We start from the raw sequence: 7,028 nt of genomic DNA, 5'->3' as shown, positions 1-7,028 counted from the left end.
TGGTGTATTGATGGTGTGGTGTATTGGTGGGATGGTGTACTGATGGTGTGGTGTATTGATGGGATGGTGTACTGATGGTGTGGTGTATTGATGGTGTGGTGTATTGATGGGATGGTGTACTGATGGTGTGGTGTATTGATGGTGTGGTGTATTGATGGGATGGTGTACTGATGGTGTGGTGTATTGATGGTGTGGTGTATTGATGGTGTGGTGTATTGATGGGATGGTGTATTGATGGTGTGATGTATTGATGGTGTGGTGTATTGATGGTGTGGTGTATTGATGGGATGGTGTACTGATGGTGTGATGTATTGATGGGATGGTGTACTGATGGTGTGGTGTATTGATGGTGTGATGTATTGATGGTGTGGTGTATTGGTGGGATGGTGTATTGATGGTGTGGTGTATTGATGGTGTGGTGTATTGATGGGATGGTGTACTGATGGTGTGGTGTATTGATGGTGTGATGTATTGATGGTGTGGTGTATTGATGGTGTGATGTATTGGTGGGATGGTGTATTGATGGGATGGTGTACTGATGGTGTGGTGTATTGATGGGATGGTGTACTGATGGTGTGGTGTATTGATGGGATGGTGTATTGATGGGATGGTGTATTGATGGTGTGGTGTATTGATGAGATGGTGTATTGATGGTGTGATGTATTGGTGGGATGGTGTATTGACGGGATGGTGTACTGATGGTGTGGTGTATTGATGGGATGGTGTATTGATGGTGTGATGTATTGATGAGATGGTGTATTGATGGTGTGGTGTATTGATGGGATGGTGTATTGATGGTGTGGTGTATTGATGGTGTGGTGTATTGATGGGATGGTGTATTGATGGTGTGGTGTATTGATGGGATGGTGTACTGATGGTGCGGTGTATTGGTGGGATGGTGTATTGATGGTGTGATGTATTGATGGGATGGTGTACTGATGGTGTGATGTATTGATGGTGTGGTGTATTGATGGTGTGATGTATTGATGGTGTGATGTATTGATGGTGTGATGTATTGATGGTGTGGTGTATTGATGGCATGGTGTATTGATGGTGTGATGTATTGATGGGATGGTGTACTGATGGTGTGATGTATTGATGGTGTGGTGTATTGGTGGGATGGTGTATTGATGGGATGGTGTATTGATGGTGTGGTGTATTGATGGGATGGTGTATTGATGGGATGGTGTACTGATGGTGTGGTGTATTGATGGCATGGTGTACTGATGGTGTGGTGTATTGGTGGGATGGTGTATTGATGGGATGGTGTACTGATGGTGTGGTGTATTGGTGGGATGGTGTATTGATGGGATGGTGTACTGATGGTGTGGTGTATTGGTGGGATGGTGTATTGATGGTGTGGTGTATTGATGGTGTGTTGTATTGATGGTGTGATGTATTGGTGGGATGGTGTATTGATGGTGTGATGTATTGATGGTGTGGTGTATTGGTGGGATGGTGTATTGATGGTGTGGTGTATTGATGGTGTGGTGTATTGATGGGATGGTGTACTGATGGTGTGATGTATTGATGGGATGGTGTATTGATGGTGTGATGTATTGATGGTGTGGTGTATTGGTGGGATGGTGTATTGATGGGATGGTGTACTGATGGTGTGGTGTATTGATGGGATGGTGTATTGGTGGGATGGTGTATTGACGGGATGGTGTATTGATGGTGTGGTGTATTGATGGCATGGTGATGTATTTTCTTTTGAAATATGAAGTCCCTGATTTACACAACAGCCAATAGTGTTGGAGATACGCCATGCCACCCCCCCACCTAATCTAAACAAACCTGTCAGAAGATTAGTGAGCTAGCTAAATATGGTGAGCAGTGAAGAGTTTATAACCAGAGAGTTTTTTCCAGCTGTGGAGAATTTCTCAGCCCCGCCTTCAGCCACGCCCCACACCTGTCCACTTTAACCAGGTCGGCTTTAATCTTAGATAATGAGACAGTGTGTGATTTTGGAGTTTTCGGGTATGTGTTTGAGGCGAGGTCGAGGGTAAGCGTCGCCGATGGTGACAGAGCCACAGGGTCGTCACCGGGAGACATCTGACGCATCTGAGTGGGAGAAAAATAATATTACTGACTCTTACTGATGGAAGTGGGGTGTAAAGGAATCACGCTTATCTCCAAAACTACTATTTCCTTTTTTTTGTTTTTTCTTTTTTTGTGGATATTTTGTTGTGTTGGTGTTCATAAAACCAAAAAGCTTTGAAACACTTTTTTTTTATTATTATTGTTTCAGGGTCACGCGCTTGTGACCCTTTTGGGGTTCCACAGTGGATCAGAACGTCTCCACGTGCTCTGGCGGAACCGACCAATCACAGAGCAGAACTCTTTCGCAAGCGCTGGAGGAGCCGGCCAATCCCACAGCGGAAGTCTTCTCACGAGCGCTTCTTGGGTTGTCCAATAGGCAGCGTGTCAGACCTGAGGCAAGGGCGGGGCGTCGCAGTGGGCGTGGTTTGGGAGGAAAGCCGAAACAAGGCGTGTATAGCCGGTTGTAGAGACACGGCGCGCGCTCAGGTTTCTCCGCCTCCGTCTGCAGGTATCATCATCTTCATCATCTTCATCAGTCCCGCAGCGCTGGATTTTATCTCTCTTATTTATCCGCTGTGTGTTTTGTCCTGACTGCACCTCTTACACACACACACACACACACACACACACACACACACACACACACACACACACACACTCACTCCCTCTCTCCCCCCACCGAGGCTGTTTCATGAGCGCTAGAGGAGACACACCGCTGCGGAAACGTGTGAGAGAACCTCTGAGAGAACCCAGAAGATCCTGATCCTCTCACCTGAGCTCCCGGCGCACGAGCCTCACAAAGGTAAGGAAGATAAACGAGGTCATGGGGGTAAGACAGGTGAGGAGAGACAGACAGGTGAGGAGAGACAGACAGGTGAGGAGAGACAGACAGGTGAGGAGACGTGTAATGCGCTAACGCATTTTGTGTTTAATGAGGTGAGCGCGAGACAGGTGAAGAGGACTGAGTGAATGAAGTTAATTAACTTTAATAGTTACATCTGAATTCTGATTTATTTCAACTGAATCTAACCAATCAATACTGTGTGTGTGTGTGTGTGTTTGTGTGTGTGTGTGTGTGTGTGTGTGTGTGTGTGTGAGAGAGAGAGAGAGAGAGAGAGAGAGAGAGAGAGAGAGAGTGTGTGTATATACAGTATGTGTGTGTGTGTGAGAGAGAGAGAGAGAGTGTGTGTATATACAGTATGTGTGTGAGTGTGTGTGTGTGTGAGAGTGTGTGTATGCAGTATGTATGTGTGTGTGTGTGTGTGTGTGTGTGTGTGTGTGTGTGTATACAGTATGTGTGTGAGTGTTATTGTGTGTCTTAACACACACATGCACACTGAAACAGGTTATAAGGAGGTAGAGGTTCAGCAGAGTGTGTGTGTGTGTGTGTGAGAGAGAGAGAGAGAGAGAGGGAGTGAACAATGTGAACAGACACGTTTCAGTGTATTATCATGCTTATCATGCCTCTGATTGTAGATTAGAGTCTAATCTAAAAGTCAGACTTCTCTAAAGAAACCCCAGAATCATAAAGTGTATGGCGGGCGGTTGTTGACCCTTGGCTGGGATTTTGGTTGAGTTTATTTATGGACTGTATGAAGGACCTTATCAGTGTTCTCTGTGCGTCAGTTTCGCTCTCGGACTCGCAGCACGTACGGGATTAGTCTTAAAGATAAACTCCACCCACAGACTCATTAACCTGTTTATACTGGAATATTTGATGTGTTTAGTGATGCTGGTGATAATTTATTGGTTGTTGTTGATGTACTTTCGTCATTCCTGTGAGTAGTTTCCGGTTGTGTGTCCAGATGATGTCACAGTGGGCGGAGCTAACTTAGTTACAGTGGAGTTTAACTGGGGAAAAAAATTCATTTGCTCTAAAAACATCATATTAATGAGAGATCCAGCACAGATGTCATGGAGACTCAAATCCCAGAATGCACTGCAGCTATACGACGCTATACGAGTCTCACTTTGCTAGCGGTGTGTGAGACGATGAAAAGAGACGGTGAGATGAGACGGTGACATGATGAGATGAGATGGTGAGATGATGAGATGAGATGGTGAGATGTTGAGAGGATGAGGTGAGACGGTGAGATGATGAGATGAGATAGTGAGATGAGATGTTGAGAAGATGAGATGGTAAGACTGTGAGATAATGAGATGGTGAGATGGTGAGATGTTGAGAAGATGAGATGATAAGACTGAGATAATGAGATGGTGAGGAGATGGTGAGATGACGAGATGAGATGTTGAGATGAGATGGTGAGATGATGAGAGGAGACGGTGAGATGATGAGATGTTGAGATGAGACGGTGAGATGAGATGAGATGGTGAGACAGTGAGATGAGAGGGTGAGATGATGAGATGAGATGATGAGATGAGATAGTGAGATGATGAGATGAGATGGTGAGATAGTGAGATGATGAGATGAGATGGTGAGATGAGACGGTGAGATGTTGAGATGAGACGATGAGATGATGAGATGAGATGATGAGATAGTGAGATGATGAGATGAGATAGTGAGATGATGAGATGAGATGATGAGATAGTGAGATGATGAGATGAGATAGTGAGATGATGAGATAGTGAGATGATGAGATGAGATAGTGAGATGATGAGATAGTGAGATGATGAGATGATGAGATAGTGAGATGATGAGATGAGATAGTGAGATGATGAGATAGTGAGATGATGAGATAGTGAGATGATGAGATGAGATAGTGAGATGATGAGATAGTGAGATGATGAGATGAGATAGTGAGATGATGAGATAGTGAGATGATGAGATGAGATAGTGAGATGATGAGATGATGAGATGAGATAGTGAGATGATGAGATAGTGAGATGATGAGATGAGATAGTGAGATGATGAGATGATGAGATGAGATAGTGAGATGATGAGATAGTGAGATGATGAGATGAGATAGTGAGATGATGAGATGAGATGGTGAAATGAGACGGTGAGATGAGATGATGAGATGAGATAGTGAGATGATGAGATGAGATGATGAGATAGTGAGATGATGAGATGAGATGATGAGATGATGAGATGAGATAGTGAGATGATGAGATGAGATGATGAGAGAGTGAGATGATGAGATGAGATGATGAGATAGTGAGATGATGAGATGAGATGATGAGATGATGAGATGAGATAGTGAGATGATGAGATGAGATGATGAGAGAGTGAGATGATGAGATGAGATGATGAGATAGTGAGATGATGAGATGAGATGATGAGATGATGAGATGAGATAGTGAGACGGTGAGATGATGAGGTGAGATGAGATGAGACGGTGAGATGATGAGGTGAGATGATGAGATGAGATGAGACGGTGAGATGATGAGATGAGATAGTGAGACGGTGAGATGATGAGGTGAGATGATGAGATGAGATGAGACGGTGAGATGAGATGATGAGATGAGATGTTGAGATGAGACGGTGAGATGATGAGATGAGATGTTGAGATGATGAGATGAGATGATGAGATGAGATGTTGAGATGATGAGATGAGATGGTGAGATGGTGAGATGATGAGATGAGATGTTGAGATGAGACTGTGAGATGATATGAGATGGTGAGATGATGAGATGAGATGGTGAGACGGTGAGATGATGAGATGAGATGGTGAGATGAGACTGTGAGATGAGGAGATGAGATGTTGAGATGAGACGGTGAATGATGAAATGATGAGGTGAGATGATGAGATGAGACGGTGAGATGATTTGAGATGAGACTGTGAGATGATATGAGATGGTGAGATGATGAGATGAGATGGTGAGATGATGAGATGAGACGGTGAGATGATGAGATGAGATGGTGAGATGAGACTGTGAGATGATGAGATGAGATGGTGAGGAGATGAGATGTTGAGATGAGACGGTGAATGATGAGATGAGATGGTGAGACGGTGAGATGATGAGATGTTGAGATGAGATGTTGAGATGAGATGTTGAGATGAGACGGTGAGATGGTGAGACGGTGAGATGTTGAGATGAGATGGTGAGGAGATGAGACGGTGAGATGATGAGATGAGAGGGTGAGACGGTGAGATGAGATGGTGAGACGGTGAGATGATGAGATGAGATGTTGAGATGATGAGATGAGATGGTGAGACGGTGAGATGAGACGGTGAGATGTTGAGATGAGATGGTGAGGATATGAGACGGTGAGATGATGAGACGAGACGGTGAGATGATGAGATGAGACGGTGAGATGATGAGATGAGAGGGTGAGATGGTGAGAGGATGAGAAGATGGCATTGACTCAGGTTATTAGAAAGTTGAAGCTTTGGAAGTTGATGTGTTTGAGCAGTGTGTACAGACGTGGAAGTGAGAGAGCTGGACACACTAAAGGATTAAAGCCCTGCCGCATCGCTCTCTTTATCTAGAGATGGAGTCAGGGCTAAATCCTGCTGCACCGCTATCAGCACAGCATTGTGGGTAATGTAGGAAACTTACATTAAGAAACTCGAGTCAGAGCTTTGTTATAAAGTAAATCTTGGACGTCGTTGAACATCATGGAAAATTCCAGTTCCAAATGTTCCAGAACATTGTGGTACTTTGTGGAGAAGTCCCATGTGTTTTGAAGACAGAAAGAACGGAGGAAGATTTTGCTGAAGCAGATTAAGATTACACATCATGCCTTGATTCCCAGAGAAAGCAAGAAGAAGAAAAACCAGAAGGAACTCCACAGGATGTTCCTGTGTTGGGTTCGTTAAGATCGAGATCGAGTTACTTCAGGATGCACTTTCACTTCATATGAACAGGACTAATCTCCTCTCCTGTGAGCACTGGGAGCACACCGAGGAAGGAACATCTCCAGTCCACTGCAGCGTTTTATAAAGATATACTTGTTTAGAAGTCAGTATTGTATATAATACACTGCGCTGTAGGTTCAGATGATCGTCACCGGCCGTGACATTGAGTCGTCTCCGTTTAAACCGCTGACTCGGGTTCCTGATGTGTCAGCAGGTTGCGGTTTT

At 44.4% G+C, this 7,028-nt stretch overlaps 1 protein-coding gene across 1 annotated transcript in view; it reads left to right on the top strand.

The window, feature by feature from the left end:
• Positions 1–2,481: 2,481 nt before the first annotated feature.
• Positions 2,482–7,028, top strand: part of coro2aa (coronin 2Aa) — a 34,950-nt gene continuing 30,403 nt past the window's right edge. The window contains exon 1 of the mRNA XM_053679938.1: positions 2,482–2,845. The gene's annotated coding sequence lies outside the window, so the exon portion shown is untranslated. The remainder of the gene's footprint in view (positions 2,846–7,028) is intronic.

Source organism: Ictalurus punctatus, chromosome 3 (assembly GCF_001660625.3).
Source record: "Ictalurus punctatus breed USDA103 chromosome 3, Coco_2.0, whole genome shotgun sequence".
NCBI lineage: Eukaryota > Metazoa > Chordata > Actinopteri > Siluriformes > Ictaluridae > Ictalurus > Ictalurus punctatus.
This window is presented reverse-complemented; position numbering and strand designations above follow the sequence as displayed.